Source organism: Oncorhynchus keta, chromosome 3 (assembly GCF_023373465.1).
Source record: "Oncorhynchus keta strain PuntledgeMale-10-30-2019 chromosome 3, Oket_V2, whole genome shotgun sequence".
Classification (NCBI taxonomy): Eukaryota; Metazoa; Chordata; class Actinopteri; order Salmoniformes; family Salmonidae; genus Oncorhynchus; species Oncorhynchus keta.
This window is the reverse complement of record NC_068423.1, coordinates 9,981,235-9,998,987: the sequence shown is the minus strand read 5'-3', so window position 1 is coordinate 9,998,987 and position 17,753 is coordinate 9,981,235.

Below are 17,753 nucleotides of genomic sequence, written 5' to 3'. Positions count from 1 at the left end.
TAGAGCATCTCTCCATTGAATGCAGGCGGTTGTCGTCAACAAACCTCTTAGAATATTCAAAAAAGGTTTACAATAATGAGATGTATCCAGCAATCCAAAGAAAGGATAGGCGGGAGCTAGACAGCCTGTCGTGCCGCTTTGCGGACAACGACTCCCATTGTTAGGGCGGAGAGATATGTATCTTGTCAGTTTAGAGTACCACTGTATGGTACCCTTCATTCAGCAAAATACGTATTTTTTCCTATTTACACTTTGTAGTACATTTTGACACTATAATAAACGTTTGACTAATATCGATCCCACGTAGGCCATTTTCTACCAGAGAAGTTGTTTGCCTTCAGTTTTGAGGGAGAGTCCAATTGGCATGATGACTGCAGGAATGTCCACCAGAGCTGTTGCAGATAATTGAATGTTCATTTTTCTACCATAAGCCGTCTCCAAAGTAATTTTAGAGAATTTGGCATAATACCTATAAAACCTAGAGGTCAGACAAGGGAAATGGTTCCAAATTTTTTCCCAACATACGTTTAGGGGATTTTAGAAACACGTAAAATAAGGGCTGTGTTTCGTGTAGGCTTACCCGGTTGTGATGTTTTGATAACTGTGTAAATCTCGCTAGGATAAGGAAGCTCTTATCAATATATTCACCTGTATTTAGCCCTCCCCCCCCCAAATTAAATGCTAATTAGCTGCTAATGTGGCTATCATAAAGAACTACAAATGCCATGATGATCCGGACGAGACTGCCGAATCAAGGCAAATGTAAGAATCTCTGGATTAACTATCTAATGTTAGCTAAATGTAGTAATTAATACATTGGCAACATTTCTTTAAATGGACAGTTCTGAGAACTGTCTTGTGCAAATTTTACATTGACACAATACCTGTCAGGAAAGGTGTCAGCTAGAGATGATATGCAGGAGCTTGCCGGGATTTGTAGTTTTGCATGATTTTAACTTTGATCTAAATTTGCTTTTTTTTTATCTGAGAGTAAATAGATCCAAATATATTGATAAAAGTGACCTTGTCCAAGAGAGATTTACATGACTATCAAAACGTCACGACAGGGTAAGCCTACACGAAACACAGCCCTTATTTTAAGAATTTCTCAAATCCCTTATGGGGAAAATTAATGTTGGAAAAACTATTGGAACCATTTCCCTGTTTGACCGTTAGGTTTTATGACACAGCCACTGTCCATAACCTTTGCTATATGTCAACTGCATGACCTTTACAACAACCATGTGATCAAAGGTCATGAACTTTCAGAACCAAAGTATTGTGGGATACAACCTGTTTTTTTGGAAGCAAAAAGCACTACATGCTGATAAATGGTTGATGTTGCCACCTATCATTGGGTATTATCAATGCATGTTTACAGTTTTGGGTGGATTACTATTTTGAACTGAAAGATGCACTATGCAGAAATAGCTCTGCCATTTCCTGGTTGGTAAAATTTGCGCTCTGGGGCAGGTTTTCATCAAGGATCTCTCTGTACTTTGCTGCATTCATCTTTCCCTCAACCCAGACTAGTCTCCCAGTCACTGCCGCTGAAAAACATCCCAGCAGCATGATGCCGCCACCACCATACTTCACCGTAGGAATGGTGCCAGGTTTCCTCCAGACATGATGCTTGCCATTCAGGCCAAAGAGTTCAATCTTGGTTTCATCAGACCAGAGAATCTTGTTTCTCATGGTCTGAGAGTCTTTAGGTGCCTTTTGGCAAACTTTAAGTGGGCTGTCATGTGTATTTTATTGAGGAGTGGCTTCTGTCTGGCCACTCTACGATAAAGGTGGTGCAGTGCTGCAGAGATGGTTTTCCTTCTGCAAGGTTCTCTCATCTCCACCGAGGAACTCTGGAGCTCTGTCAGAGTGACCATCGGTTCTTGGTCACATCCCTGACCAAGGCCTTTATCCCCCTCATTGGTCAGTTTGGCTTGGTTTTTGTCAACTGTGGGACCTTATATAGACAGGTGTGTGTCTTTCCAAATCATGTCCAATCAATTGAATTCACCACAGGTGGACTCCAATAAAGCTGTAGAAACATCTCAAGGATAATCAATGGAAACAGGATGCACCTGAGCTCAATTTCAAGTCTCATAACAAAGGGTCTGAGTACTTATGTAAATAAGGTATTTTTGTTTTTTCAAATTTGTATAAATATGTAAACATTTCTATAAACCTGTTTTCACTCTGTCATTATGGGGCATTGTGTGTAGATTTTAGAATAAGGCTGTAACGTTACAAAATGTGGAAAATGTCAAGGGATCTGAATACTTTCCGAATGCACTGTATATATATTTTTTTCCCCCACATTTTTGAACTAGGCTTTTATTACTCCTGTGCGAGTGGAGAAAAATACTCCTCAGCTGTTTGGGTTGTGTCAGTGTGTGTGTGTGTGTGTGTGTGTGTGTGTGTGTGTGTGTGTGTGTTTTGTTTGGGAGTGTCAATGTAGTGTATGAGAGTGTGTATACAGTTGAAGTCAGAAGTTTACATACACTTAGGTTGGAGTCATTAAAACCTGTTTTTCGACCACTCCACAAATTTCTTGTTAACAATGAAATGACTGATGATTTGCTGAAAGAAATTGAAAGTAAGATTGTTGGAGCTCTTTTGTTTGACTTCAGCGCAGCTTTTTATATCATTGATCATAACTAGGGCTGTTGCCGTGACACATTGACAGCAAAATTCCACGTTCACACACACACACACACACACACAAACACACACACACACACACACACACAAAATTCCACGTTCACACACACATACACACACAATTCCACGTGACCATTGAGTCATGGTAATCTCCTTTTATGCACACTGGATATGTTTGGTTGTACCCAGCTTGATAAAAAGCATCAGGTCCTAACGACCTAGTATTCAGGGATCCATTGTCCCTCTAACCACTCTGACATCAATACAAATGCAAAGAAAATCACATCAAACATGTCATCAAAACAGTAGGCCTATAGTACTTTAAAACTCACCTCACTGTGATGATTTTTTAATATTTTTGAGATCACTTTATTTAACCAGGTAGGCTAGTTGAGAACAAGTTCTCATTTACAACTCCGACCTGGCCAAGATAAAGCAAAGCAGTGCGACACAAACAACAACACAGAGTTACACATGGAATAAACAAACACAATAGAGAAAAAAAGTATATATACAGTGTGTTCAAATGAGGTAAGATAAGGGAGGTAAGGCAATAAATAGGCCATAGTGGTGAAATAATTACCATTTAGCAATTAAACACTGGAGTGATAGATGTGCAAGTAGAGATAGTGGGGTGCAAAGGAGCAAAACAATAAATAAAAGTGTGGGGGTAAGGTAATTGGATGGGCTATTTACAGATGGGCTATGTACAGGTGTAGTGATCTGTGAGCTGCTCTGACAGCTGGTGCTTAAAATTAGTGAGGGAGATATGGGTCTCCAGCTTCAGTGATTTTTGCAATTTATTCCAGTCATTGGCAGCAGAGAACTGGAAGGAAAGGCGGCCAAAGAAGGAATTGGCTTTGGGGGTGATCAGTGAAATATATGTGCTGGATGCTACGGGTGGGTGCTGCTATGGTGACTAGTGAGCTGAGATAAGGTAGGGCTTTACCTAGCAAAGACTTATAGATGACCTGGAGCCAGTGGGTTTGGCGATAAATATGAAGCGAGGGCCAACCAACGAGAGCATACAGGTCGTAGTGGTGGGTAGTATATGGGTTTTGGTGACAAAACGGATGGCACTGTGATAGACTGCATCCAGTTTGCTGAGTAGAGTGTTGGAGGCTATTTTGTAAATTACATCGCCGAAGTCAAGGATCGGCAGGATAGTCAGTTTTACTACGGTATGTTTGGCAGCATGAGTAAAGGATGCTTTTTTGCGAAATAAGAAACCGATTATAGATTTAGTTTTGGATTGGAGATACTTAATGCGAGTCTGGAAGGAGAGTTTACAGTCTAACCAGACACCGAGGTATTTGTAGTTGTCCACCTATTCTAAGTCAGAACCGTCCAGAGTATTGATGCTGGACGGGTGGACAGGTGCGGGCATCGATCGGTTGAAGAGCATGCATTTAGTTTTATTTGCATTTAAGAGCAGTTGGAGGCCACAGAAGGAAAGTTGTATGGCATTGAAGCTCATTTGGAGGTTAGTTATCACATTGTCCAAAGAATGGCCAGAAGTATACAGAATGGTGTCGTCTGCGTAGAGGTGGATCAGAGAATCACCCGCAGCAAGGGCGACATCATTGATGTACACAGAGAAAAGAGTCGGCCCGTGAATTGAAGCCTGTGGCACCCCCATAAAGACTGCCAGAGGTCTTGACAACAGGCCCTCCGATTTGACACACTGAACTCTGTCTGAGAAGTAGTTGGTGAACCAGGAGAGGCAATCGTTTGAGAAACCAAGGCTGTTGAGTCTGCCGATAAGAATGTGGTGATTGACAGAGTCGAAAGCCTTGGCCAGGTTGATGAATACAGCTGCCCAGTAATGTCTCTTATCGATGGCGGTTATGATATCGTTAAGGACCTTGAGCGTGGCTGAGGTGCACCCATGACCAGCTCGGTAACCAGATTGCATAATGGAGAAGGTACTGTGGGATTCGAAATGGTCAGTGATCTGTTTGTTAACTTGGCTTTCGAAGACCTTAGAATTGCAGGGTAAGATAGATATAGGTCTGTAGAAGTTTGGGTCTAGAGTGTCTCCCCCTTTGAAGAGGGGGATGACTGCGGCAGCTTTCCAATCTTTGGGGATCTCAGACGATACGAAAGAGAGGTTGAACAGGCTAGTAATAGGGGTTGCAACAATTTGGGCTGATAATTTTAGAAAGAGAGGTCAATTTGAAGAAAGAAGTTCAACAGCAGATTGAAACAGTGTAAAACATGATTGTTGTGGATGTTGTTTCAAAACCTAACACAACGAAATGGACAGTGTGTTCTAAGGTGATGATTAATTCCACACACTCATATGCATATTAGAGCTTATGCATATGCATTAAATAAACTGAATAAAAATTAGGATTGTGCCGTTATACAATACATAGACTACCTGTCACGCCCTGACCTTAGTATTCTTTGTTTTCTTTATTATTTTGGTTAGGTCAGGGTGTGAAATGGGTGACGTATGTGTTTTTGTACTGTCTAGGGTTTTTGTAGGTTTATGGCGTTGTTTACCATCTAGGTGTTTATGTATGTCCATGGTTGCCTAGATTGGTTCTCAATTAGAGGCAGTTGTTTATCGTTGTCACTGATTGGGAATCATATTTAGGCAGCCATCTTCTTTGGGTATTTCGTGGGTTATTGTCTATGTCTATGTGTTAGTTGCCTGTGTCAGCACTATATTTAGCTTCACGTTGTTGTTTTGTAGTTTGTTTATGTGTTTCTTCGTCGTCATTTAAGGAACATGTATTCATATCACGCTGCGCCTTGATCTCCTCCATTCAAAGAACGTGACACTACCGCATATTCTGCATTGCAGAAAAACATAAAACACAACTGATTTAAAATGTCTTTGGTACATAATTGGTCTAACATCTACTCCAAAATATAAAAACGTGGAGTAATTGCCTTTGTGAGTGTGGACTGTATTATCATCCATCCTGGATGGACTGGTTATCTTATGCTACGCTCCAAAATGTCAATACATGAGTCTGGGAGAGAACGTATATAGCCTAGGCGATGCTATTGGTTCATTGATTCTGCAGGGCAGCTTACAGTTAGCCTACAATTGGTGAATTCGTATTTGATTTTGAATAGCCTAGTAATATGGCATTTTAAAAATATTTTCATAATTAATTGGGTGACACATTACCTTTAGCTATACAGAATATCTCACCAACATGCATTTCTATCTCCTACTCCAGGCCTGGGCAAAGGCCGGCCCGGGGGCCGTATGTGGCCCGCGACCTGATTCAATACGGCCCGTGGAATCATGCTCAGATCACATAAAGAATTTGCGATAGTAAAGTTTGGAGAAACGTATTTGTTATTCAGATTAAAAGCCCAATGAATACTCGCCTTTGTGTAATGACTTAACTCCCACCGCTTGTGGGACATTTATTTGAAGGCACGTATAAATAACAAGGACAGACAGTGACTGACAGGCTGACACACACTTCACAGTTACAAATAGTAGCAAACTAAAAATTGTGCTAAAATTTGTTTTTCAAAGATTTCAAAGAAAAGGAAAGTAGACAATGAGTGTAGGGTGTTCCAGCAAGAGTGGACATCAAAATATTTATTTATTGAGGTATCAGGGAAAGCTGTGTACTTAAAACCTGTTAAGGATGATGCGAATTTTTGCAGCTTTTCGCAGCTTTTTGTTAAAAATCGCGCAAAATTTCAAAGTCCTGCTACTCATGCCAGGAATATAGTATATGCATATGATAAGTATGTATAGAAAACACTCGGAAGTATCTAAAACTGGTTAAATCGTGTCTGTGGCTATAACAGAACGTGTTTAGGAGTAAAAATCCCTGGGAAAACTGTTCACCAAAAACACAAAAAAAATATTCATCCGCCAGTCAATGTATTGTCTAAGGCTTCCACACGATGTCGCCAGTACTGGCATTTCATGGCTGCTTTATCCTTGGTTAGATGACGTATAGGCACTTCCTGTCTTGGGGCTCACCGCAGGATGTTATGAAAGTGAAAACATGGACGATGATTTCAAGACTTGCTGCTATCGAATACAGATCGCCCCGTGATCAATTTGATAGATTATTAACGTTTATTAATACCTAAAGTTGGTTTAGAAAAGTAGTTTGAAGTGATTTGTAAAAGTTTATAGGCAACTTTTGTAATTTTAAAAAGTGACGTTGCGTCTTGTAAAGGGGAAGTTTCCTGGATCAGACCGGCCTTAATAAAATGACATTTTACCTATACAATGACGGATTTAATCGGGAAAAAGACCCAATTGTGATGTTTATGGGATATATAGGAGTGCCAACAAAGAAGCTTGTCTGTCACGCCTTGGTCTTAGTATTTTGTGTTTTCTTTATTTATTTGGCCAGGCCAGGGTGTGACATGGGTTATTGTGGTGTGTTTTTTGTCTTGGGGTTTTGTGGGGTGTCTACGTAGTCTATGGCTGCCTGAGGCGGTTCTCAATCAGAGTCAGGTGATTATCGTTGTCTCTGATTGGGAGCCATATTTAGGCAGCCATATTCTGTGAGTGTTTCGTGGGTGATTGTTCCTGTCTTTGTATTTGCACCAGATAGGACTGTTTCGGTTTTCACATTTCATTATTTTGTAGTTTCTGCATGTATAGTTTTTTCCTTCATTAAAATATCATGAATCATCATCACGCTGCATTTTGGTCCGACTCTCCTTCACCACAAGAAAGCCGTTACAGAATCACCCACCACACCCGGACCAAGTGGTGTGGTAACAGGCAACAGCAGCAGCAGGAGCAGCGCGACAAGAATTTCTGGACTTGGGAGGAAATCCTCGACGGGAGAGGACCCTGGGCTAAACCAGGGGAGTGTAGCCGCGCCAAGGTGCAGCGAGAGAAGGACTGGAGATGGGAGGCCTGGAGAATATCGCCGCCCCAAGGAAGAACTGGAGGCGGGGAAAGCGGAGAGGCACTGGTATGAGGAGGCAGCACGGCGACGCGGATGGAAGCCTGAGAGTCAGCCCCAAAAATGTCTTGGGGGGGGGCTCACAGGGAGTATGGCTATGCCAGGTAGGAGACCTGCGCAAACTCCCTGTGCTTACCGGGGGGCTAGAGAGACCTGGCAGGCACCGTGTTACGCTATGGAGCGCACAGTGTTTCCAGTGCGGGTGCATAGCCCGGTGCGTTTCATACCAGCTCTTCGTATTGGCCGGGCTAGAGTGGGCATCGAGCCAGGTAAGGTTGGGCAGGCTTGGTGCTCAAGAGCTCCAGTGCGCCTGCACGGTCCGGTCTATCCAGAGCCACCTCCACACACCAGTCCTCCGGTGGCAGCTCCCCGCACCAGGCTTCCTGTGCGTGTTCTCGGTCCAGTTCCACCAGTGCCAGCACCACGCATCAGGCCTACAGTGCGCCTCGCCTCTCCAGCGCTTTCGGAGTCTCCCGCCTGTCTAGCGCTATCAGAGCCTTTCTCCTCTACAGCGCTGCTGGAGTCTCCCGCCTGTTCAGCGCTTCCAGAGCCTTCCTCCTCTACAGCGCTGCTGGAGTCTCCTGCCTGTTCAGTGCAGCCTGAGCTGCCAGTCTGCATGGATCAGCCTGAGCTGCCAGGTTGCATGGAGCAGCCAGAGCTGCCAGGTTGCATGGAGCAGCCAGAGCTGCCAGTCTGCATGGAACAGCCAGAGCTGCCAGGTTGCATGGAGCAGCCAGAGCTGCCAGTCTGCATAGAGCTGCCAGTCTGCATAGAGCAGCCAGAGCTGCCAGTCTGCATGGAGCTGCCAGTCTGCATAGAGCAGCCAGAGCTGTCAGTCTGCATAGAGCAGCCAGAGCTGTCAGTCTGCATGGAGCAGCCAGAGCTGCCAGTCTGCATGGAGCAGCCAGCGCAGCTAGATCCGCCAGTCAGCCAGACTCTTCCAGATCTGCCAGTCAGCCAGACTCTTCCAGATCTGCCAGTCAGCCAGACTCTTCCAGATCTGCCAGTCAGCCAGACTCTTCCAGATCTGCCAGTCAACCAGACTCTTCCAGATCTGCCAGTCAACCAGACTCATCCCAGATCTGCCAGTCAACCAGACTCTTCCAGATCCGCCAGCCAGCCAGATCTTCCAGCCAACTACCTGCCTGAGCTTCCTCTCAGTGCCAGCCTCTTCTCAGTGCTGAGTCCCTCAGTGCTGGGCTTCCCCCAGATCTGCCCCTCAGTGCTGACTCTCAGTCCAGTGGGGTTCTGGGTGAGGACCAGCCAGCCAGGGTGGATCTCCCAGGACGCGAGGGGGAGGAACTAAGACCTGCCTGGAGCTTCCTCTCAGTGCTGAGCTTCCACTCAGTGCTGGGCTTCCCCTCAGTGCTGGTTTTCCCCTCAGTGCTCGGGGGGCTTCCCCTCAGTGTATTTTGGGCTTTATTTATTTAGTCAGTGCTGGGTTATTGTGGTGTGTTTTTTTTGGGGTTTTGTGGGGTGTCTACGTAGTCTATGGCTGCCTGAGGCGGTTCTCAATCAGAGTCAGGTGATTATCGTTGTCTCTGATTGGGAGCCATATTTAGGCAGCCATATTCTGTGAGTGTTTTGTGGGTGATTGTTCCTGTCTTTGTGTTTGCACCAAATAGGGCTGTTTCGGTTTTCACATTTCATTATTTTGTAGTTTCTGCATGTATAGTTTTTTCCTTCATTAAAATATCATGAATCATCACGCTGCATTTTGGTCCGACTCTCCTTCACCACAAGAAAGCCGTTACATCGCCAAAGGTAATGAATGTTTTATATTTTATTTCTGCATTTTGTGTAGCGCCGGCTACCACAAAATCTTTTGTTTAGGTGTCGTTCATGTATTTTGGGGGGTGCATGCTATCAGATAATAGCTTCTCATGCTTTCGCCGAAAAGCATTTTACAAATCTGACTTGGTGGCTAGATTCACAACGAGTGTGTTCAGTACCTTGCATGTGGTTTTAATGAAAGTTTGAGTTTTATCAAAAACAATAGGTGGCGCTCTAAAATTTCCGCTGATTTGGTCCCCGCACAGGGACACCCATCCAAGAGAGCAACGTTTTCTTGAAAGACTACAAGTTGTCCAGAGACCTCCAGACGAAGCATGCAGAGACATATAGGAATATGTCTTCTGAGAAGAGGGCAAGTGCATCAAAATAGTTGCTTTCTCAGTTGCAAAAGCAGCAAGGACTTTTCACAAAACTGCATTCAGCAAACGATGGAATTGTGAGAGCTAGCTATGTACTTTCCCACAAAATTGCTAAACATAGCAAGCCATTCGCTGAGGACGAACTCATTAGAGAATGTTTAATTGACTCTGCAGTAACTTTGCCCCGACAAGAAATAGCTGTTTGAAAATGTCAAGACGAACAGTGACACGGCGTGTTGAGGACAACGCAGAGAATATGGAACAACAGTTGAAAGTCAAGGTAAGGGATTTCACCTATTTCTCCTTGGCCCTGGATGAGATCAGTGAGATCAGTGATGCAAGTGACATGGCTCAGTTGTTGATATTCTTCCGAGGCATAACACCTGACTTTGAAATGACAGGAGCTTGCTCAATGCAGTCAATGAATAGAACAACCACAGGGAAACATTTATTGGAGGAGGTTAATAAGTGTGGCAAAGCTGGGACTGAGTTTTGAAAAGTTGTCCAGTGTGACCACTGATGGGTGCCCAAACTTGACAGGAAAAAACATTGGCCTTTTGAAAAGGATACAAGATCAAGTAGATGAGCTGAACCCAGATCAGAAAATGATTTGCCTACATTGCATTATTCATCAGGAGGTGCTCTGTAAATGTGTTCTGAAAATGAGCCATGTTGTGGATTCAGTCACTAAAGAGGTACACTTCATAAGAGGAAAATCTTTAAACCACATGCAGTTTGTCTCACTGTTGGAAGAGACAGAGTTGGGTCATGCAGATCTCCCCTACCACACAAACGTGAGATTGTGTCACGACTTCTACCGAAGTCGGTTCCTCTCCTTGTTTGGGCGATGTTCGGCGGTTGACGTCACCGGTCTTCTAGCCATCCCCAATCCATTTTGTTCCATTTTGTTTTGTTTTGTTTTCACACACACCTGGTTTCAATTCCCTAATAACATGTTATAAATATATTCCCTCTGTTTCCCCCATGTCCTTGTCAGGAATTTGTAAGTACTTGTGCTATATGTTACTGGTGCGCTATGGGTTTTGTACCCATGTGTTTGTTGTTTTGTATGCCGTTAGTCTTATATATCAAACTGCTCCGGCTATTCACCAAGTATTGCTCTCCTGCGTTTGACTTCCCTGCCACCAGTTACGCACCCCTTACAGATTGCTGAGTTTGGGGAAGGTGCCTGAAAGGGTGTGGGACCTGAAGTCGGAGATTGCTGAGTTTTTGCAAATTAAAGGAATATATGTGGATTTCCCTCAACTGCAAGATACATAATGGCTGGCTGATTTTGCTTTCACCGTGGACATCATGGCCCTCATGAATGAACTGAATTCCAAACTGCAAGGGAAGGGCCTTTTTGCACATCAGATGTACAGCTTTGTCTAAGCCTGCAAGGGAAAATTACTCCTCCTGACCCGCCAAGTAGAAACCAACAATCTCACCCACCTTCCGACACTACTAGTCTGACACTATCAGATGCGGGAGAAGTATACATCGATGAAGATTTCAAAGTGTTCATCAAAATGACATGCTGTTCGTTTCCTCTCCTTTCACCTTCAATGTAGATAACGCTCCCAATGACCTGAATCTGTAAGGTTCGTCGTTGGTGGAAGAAGGTGAGGACCAATGCGCAGCGAGGTAGGTGTCCATATTGTATTTAATATGAATACTGAACACTTGAACACAAACAATAAAACGACAAAAACGGAACAGTCCTGAACGGTGCAGCAAAACACAGAACAGAAAAGAATCACCCACAACTCAAAGGTGAAACCAGGCTACCTAAGTATGGTTCTCAATCAGGGACAATGATTGACAGCTGCCTCTGATTGAAAACCATACCAGGCCAAACACAGAAAAGAACATAGACTGTCCACCCAACTCACGCCCTGACCATACTAAAACAAAGACAAAACAAAGGAACTAAGGTCGGAACGTGACAGTACCCCCAAAGGTGCGGACTCCGGCCGCAAAACCTGAACCTATAGGGGATGGTCTGGGTGGGCGCCTGTCCACGGTGGCGGCTCTGGCGCGGGACGTGGACCCCACTCCACCATAGTCTTTGTCCGCCTCTTAACCTGCCTCCGTTGTCTCTTTAGAACCTGCCTCTGTGGCCTCGCCGCCGACCTCGGACTGGGGACCCTAGCCACGGGTCTCGAATGGACGGGAGACTCTGGCAGCTCAGGACAGACGGGAGACTCTGGCAGCTCAGGACAGACGGGAGACTCTGGCAGCTCAGGACAGACGGGAGACTCTGGCAGCTCAGGACAGGCGGGAGCACCTGTAGGGAGGAGACAGAGAGACAGCCTGGTGCGGGGGGCTGCCACCGGAGGGCTGGTGTGCGGAGGAGGCACCAGATAGACCGGATCGTGGAGGCGCACTGGAGGTCTTGAGCACCGAGCCTGCACAACCCTACCTGGCTGGATGCTCCCTGTAGCCAGGCCAATGCGGCGAGGTGGAATCGACTGCACTGGGCTGTGCTGGCGATCCGGGGACACCATGCGCAGGGCTGGTGCCATGTACCCTGGCCCGAGGAGACTCACTGGAGACCAGATGCGCTGAGCCGGCTTCATGGCACCTGGCTCGATGCCCACTCTAGCCCGGCCGATACGTGGCGCTGCTATGTAACGCACCGGGCTATGCCTGCGCACCGGGGACACTGTGCGCCTCACGGCATAACACGGTGCCTGCCCGGTCCACCTCTCTCCACGGTAAGCACGGGGATTTGGCGCAAGTCTCCTACCTGACTTAGCCACACCCCCTGTGTGCCACCCCCCCAATACATTTTTGGGGCTGCCTCTCATCCCAGCCGCGCTGCCGTGCTGCCTCCTCATACCACCGCCTCTCGGCTTTCGCTGTCTCCAGCTCTGCCTTGGGGCGGCGATATTCTCCCGGCTGTACCCAGGGTCCCTTGCCATCGAAGATCTCTCTGGAGATTGCTGCTGCTGCCCATTACCACGCTGCTTGGTCCTTTGATGGTGGGTGATTCTGTAATGTTCGTCGTTGGTGGAAGAAGGTGAGGACCAATGCGCAGCATGGTAGATGTCCATATTGTATTTAACCTCTTGCTCCTACCTGACACACAGGCGTCCCATCTAGACATCTGGAAATGCAAATGCGCTACGCTAAATGCTAATAGCACTCGTTAAAACTCAAACGTTCATTAAAATACACATGCAGGGTATTGAATTAAAGCTACACTCGTTGTGAATCCAGGCAACAAGTCAGATTTTTAAAATGCTTTTCGGCGAAAGCATGAGAAGCTATTATCTGATAGCATGTAACACCCCAAAAGACCCGCAGGGGACGTAAACAAAAGAATTAGCATAGTCGGCGCTACACAAAACGCAAAATAAAATATAAAACATTCATTACCTTTGACCATCTTCTTTGTTTGCACTCCTAGATGTCCCATAAACACTATTGGGTCTTTTTTTCGATTAAATCGGTCCATATATAGCCTAGATATCGATCTATGAAGACTGTGTGATCAACGAAAAACATAGCGTTTTATAACGTAATGTCATTTTTTAAAATTAAAAAAGTTGACGATAAACTTTCACAAAACACTTCGAAATACTTTTGTAATGCAACTTTAGGTATTAGTAAACGTTAATAAGCGGTCAAATTGATCACGAGGCGATGTATATGCTATAGCTGTACGTCTGGAAATAATGTCCGGGTAAATCTCAACCAAAATATCCGGTCGGAGACCTGAAGAAAGGTGCTGTCTCTTCTTCGTTTGACCAAGAAACAAATCGTAGGCAAATGACAAGACTGTTGACATCGTGTGGAAGCTGTAGGTATTGCAACCTCGGCCCCATTTAATGTGGTTCACCTTTATCAATCGGTTGAAGTTGCGCATGCATATATTTTTCCATTTTCAGTGATCAGATTTTCCTGCACTTTTCGACGAAACGCACATTCTGTTATAGTCACAGCCGTGATTTAACCAGTTTTATAAACGTCTGAGTGTTTTCTATCCGCACATACTAATCATATGCATATACTATATTCCTGGCATGAGAAGCAGGGTGCTGAAATGTTGCGCGATTTTTAACAGAATGTTCGAAAAAGTAGGGGGTAGGAGTAACAGGTTAATACGAATACTGAACACTTGAACAAAAACAATAAAACGACAAAAACGAACAGTCCTGAACGGTGCAGCAAAACACAGAACAGAAAATAATCACCCACAACTCAAAGGTGAAACCAGGCTACCTAAGTATGGTTCTCAATCAGGGACAACGATTGACAGCTGCCTCTGATTGAGAACCATACCAGGCCAAACACAGAAATCCCAAATTATAGAAAAAAAAGAACAGACTGCCCACCCCAACTCACACCCTGACCATACTAAAACAAAGACAAAACAAAGGAACTAAGGTCAGAACGTGACAGCAACTTTAGCTTATCGATCTTCACTCTGATGCAGTGATTGGACAACTATTCAAAACAATGTCACTGACGAGGTTCTATTCATCTCTCAATTAACAAAACTTTTCAAAGATTAGGAGTCATGCTCAGAAGATGTTTGTACTGTTTGGGTCAACCTACAGTTGCAAGAAAAAGTATGTCAACCCTTTGGAATTACCTGTATTTCTGCATAAATTGGTCATGAAATTTGATCTGATCTTCATCTAAGTCACAACAATAGACACACATAGTGTGCTTAAACTAATAACACACAAATTATTGTGTTTTTCTTACATTTTTAAAATTTAAACATTCACAGTGTAGATTTGAAAAAGTATGTGAACCCCTAGGCTATTGACTTCTCCAAAAGCTAATTGGAGTCAGGAGTCAGCTAAGTCCAATCTACACTGTGAATCCAATCAATGAGTCGAGATTGTAAATGTTGGTTAGAGCTGCCTTGCCCTATAAAAAAACCTCACAAAATGTGGGGTTCCTATTCACAAGCATTGCCTGATGTGAACCATGCCTCGAACAAAAGAGATCTCAGAAGACCTAAGATTAAGAATTGTTGACTTGCATAAAGCTGGAAAGGGTTACACAAGTATCTCTAAAAGCCTTGATGTTCATCAGTCCACGGTAAGACAAATTGTCTATAAATTAGAGAAAGTTCAGCACTGTTGCTACTCTCCCTAGGAGTGGCTGTCCTGCAAAGATGACTGCAAGATCACAGCGCAGAATGTGCATTCAACACCACTTAGAGTGTCAACTAAAGACTTACAGAAATCTCTGCAACATGCTAACATCTCTGTTGATGAGTCTACGATAAGTAAAACACTCAACAAGAATGGTGTTTATGGGAGGACACCACGGAAGAAGCCACTGCTGTCAAAAAAAACATTGCTGCACGTTTGAAGTTTGCAAAGTGCAGGTCTAATCCGCAACTACAGAAAACATTTGGTTGAGGTTATTGCTGCCAAAGGAGGGTCAATCAGTTATTAAATCCAAGGGTTCACATACTTTTCCCACCCTGCACTGTGAATGTTTACACAGTGTGTTCAGTAAAGACATGAAAACACGTACGTGTTTGTGTGTTATTAGTTTAAGCAGACTTTGTTTGCCTATTGTTGTGACCTATATGAAGATCAGATATCCATGGAAAATATTTGCCCTGGCCTGTCCTACTCTTTCTCCTTTATTCCTTTCTCGAGCGCCCAGGCGGGCTGTCAACAGTTTAGTGAAATACTTTTCTTTGCGAAAACAATCGATGTTCCCTAACAGATTTCACTTGGTTTCCCAAATTAAGCATTCGGTAACTGCAGGAACAACATTGGCGATCCCATTGAAATACAGAGTTTGGGCAGAATATCACCTGTTAGGGAAGTGAGAGCATGCTCCTCAAACAGTGGTTGGTGGGTGGAGGGAAATAAGTGTTCTCAGCTGCTCATATTAAGCACAGCTCCACTATAAAACCGAAATAGCCTACAAAAAGAACCGGTGGGTCTTTTTTCCACCTTTAGATTTAGAATGGCCCATTGTGTCACGCCCTGACCTTAAGAGCTTTTATGTCTCTATTTTGGTTTGGTCAGGGTGTGATTTGGGTGGGCATTCTATGTTCTTTTTTCTATGTTTTTGTATTTCTTTGTTTTGGCCGGGTATGGTATGGCCCATATATGTTTTGATTTCCAAGACCTTCTACATTTTGTATCATTCACAACTAAAGTTACCAAATAACTCTAAATGCAGCATAAAGGACCTGTTTCAAATGATCACTTTCGCACTGTAAATGGGAAAGATGTCCCTTCTATTTTATTCAGTTAAGTTAAATTATATTCTTCTTACTATAAAATAATGACTTTTAAGCATATCCTTCTCAGCTAAATGAACAAGCCTACAGCCTATGGCATGGTGCATAGCCAGACAACATAGGCCTACAGTAGGCCAACTCATATTCTGTTCTTCTGAAATACATTTTCTTCATATTATAATGTTTCTTTAGACCTGACTAAAATAATGGATTTATTGAGATGGTGTAAATTGAATTGATTTATTAGACTTTTTTATGTAGATGCGCATCGACAGCTTGTATCCATTTACCTTGAGACCGCCAGGCTTTTGCATGACAATAACGGTCATGACCGCCACAGCCCTAATCATAACCTATTGCTGGAAAAAAAAGTGTTATGGATTTGCATCCTATGCCTTATCATGGATTGAGAGTTACTTATCTAATAGAACAGAGGGTTTTCTTTAATGGAAGCCACTCTAATGAAAATTTAGTTGAGTGTAGTGTACCGCAGGGCAGCTGGCTTGGGCCATTATTGTTTTCTGTTTTTACTAATGACCTTCCACTGACATTGAATAAAACCATTGTTTTTGTTGATGACTCAACAGTATACACGTCGGCTACGACGGAAAAACATATAACTGACACCCATAACATAGAGCTCGAGTCAGCTTTAGAATGGGTAAGTAGCAATAGGCTGGTGCTGAATATAATCGTTTAGATCTATTATTGAGTAATGTGGCGATTCAGCATGTTGAGGAGATAAAACTGCTGGGTTTAGATAGCAAGCTGTCAAAACATACAATGATTCTACAACATAATAAGAACACCTGCTCTTTCCATGACCAGGTGAAAGTTATGATCACTTATTGATGTCACATCAATCAGTGTAGCTTCTGCCTCTAACCCTAGGAAGCTCTTTGCCACCTTCTCCTCCCTCCTGAATCCTCCTCCCCCCCCCTCCTCCCTCTCTGCAGATGACTTCGTCAACCATTTTGAAAAGAAGGTCGACGACATCCGATCCTCGTTTGCTAAGTCAAACGACACCGCTGGTTCTGCTCACACTGCCCTACCCTGTGCTCTGACCTCTTTCTCCCCTCTCTCTCCAGATGAAATCTCGCGTCGTGACGGCCGGCCGCCCAACAACCTGCCCGCTTGACCCTATCCCCTCCTCTCTTCTCCAGACCATTTCCGGAGACCTTCTCCCTTACCTCACCTCGCTCATCAACTCATCCCTGACCGCTGGCTACGTCCCTTCCGTCTTCAAGAGAGCGAGAGTTGCACCCCTTCTGAAAAAACCTACACTCTTGAACGTGCTGTCCTTGGCCAGCTCTCCCGCTATCTCTCTCAGAATGACCTTCTTGATCCAAATCAGTCAGGTTTCAAGACTAGTCATTCAACTGAGACTGCTCTTCTCTGTATCACGGAGGCGCTCCGCACCGCTAAAGCTAACTCTCTCTCCTCTGCTCTCATCCTTCTAGACCTATCGGCTGCCTTCGATACTGTGAACCATCAGATCCTCCTCTCCACCCTCTCCGAGTTGGGCATCTCCGGCGCGGCCCACGCTTGGATTGCGTCCTACCTGACAGGTCGCTCCTACCAGGTGGCGTGGCGAGAATCTGTCTCCTCACCACGCGCTCTCACCACTGGTGTCCCCCAGGGCTCTGTTCTAGGCCCTCTCCTATTCTCGCTATACACCAAGTCACATGGTCTCTCCTATCATTGCTATGCAGACGACACACAATTAATCTTCTCCTTTCCCCCTTCTGATGACCAGGTGGCGAATCGCATCTCTGCATGTCTGGCAGACATATCAGTGTGGATGAC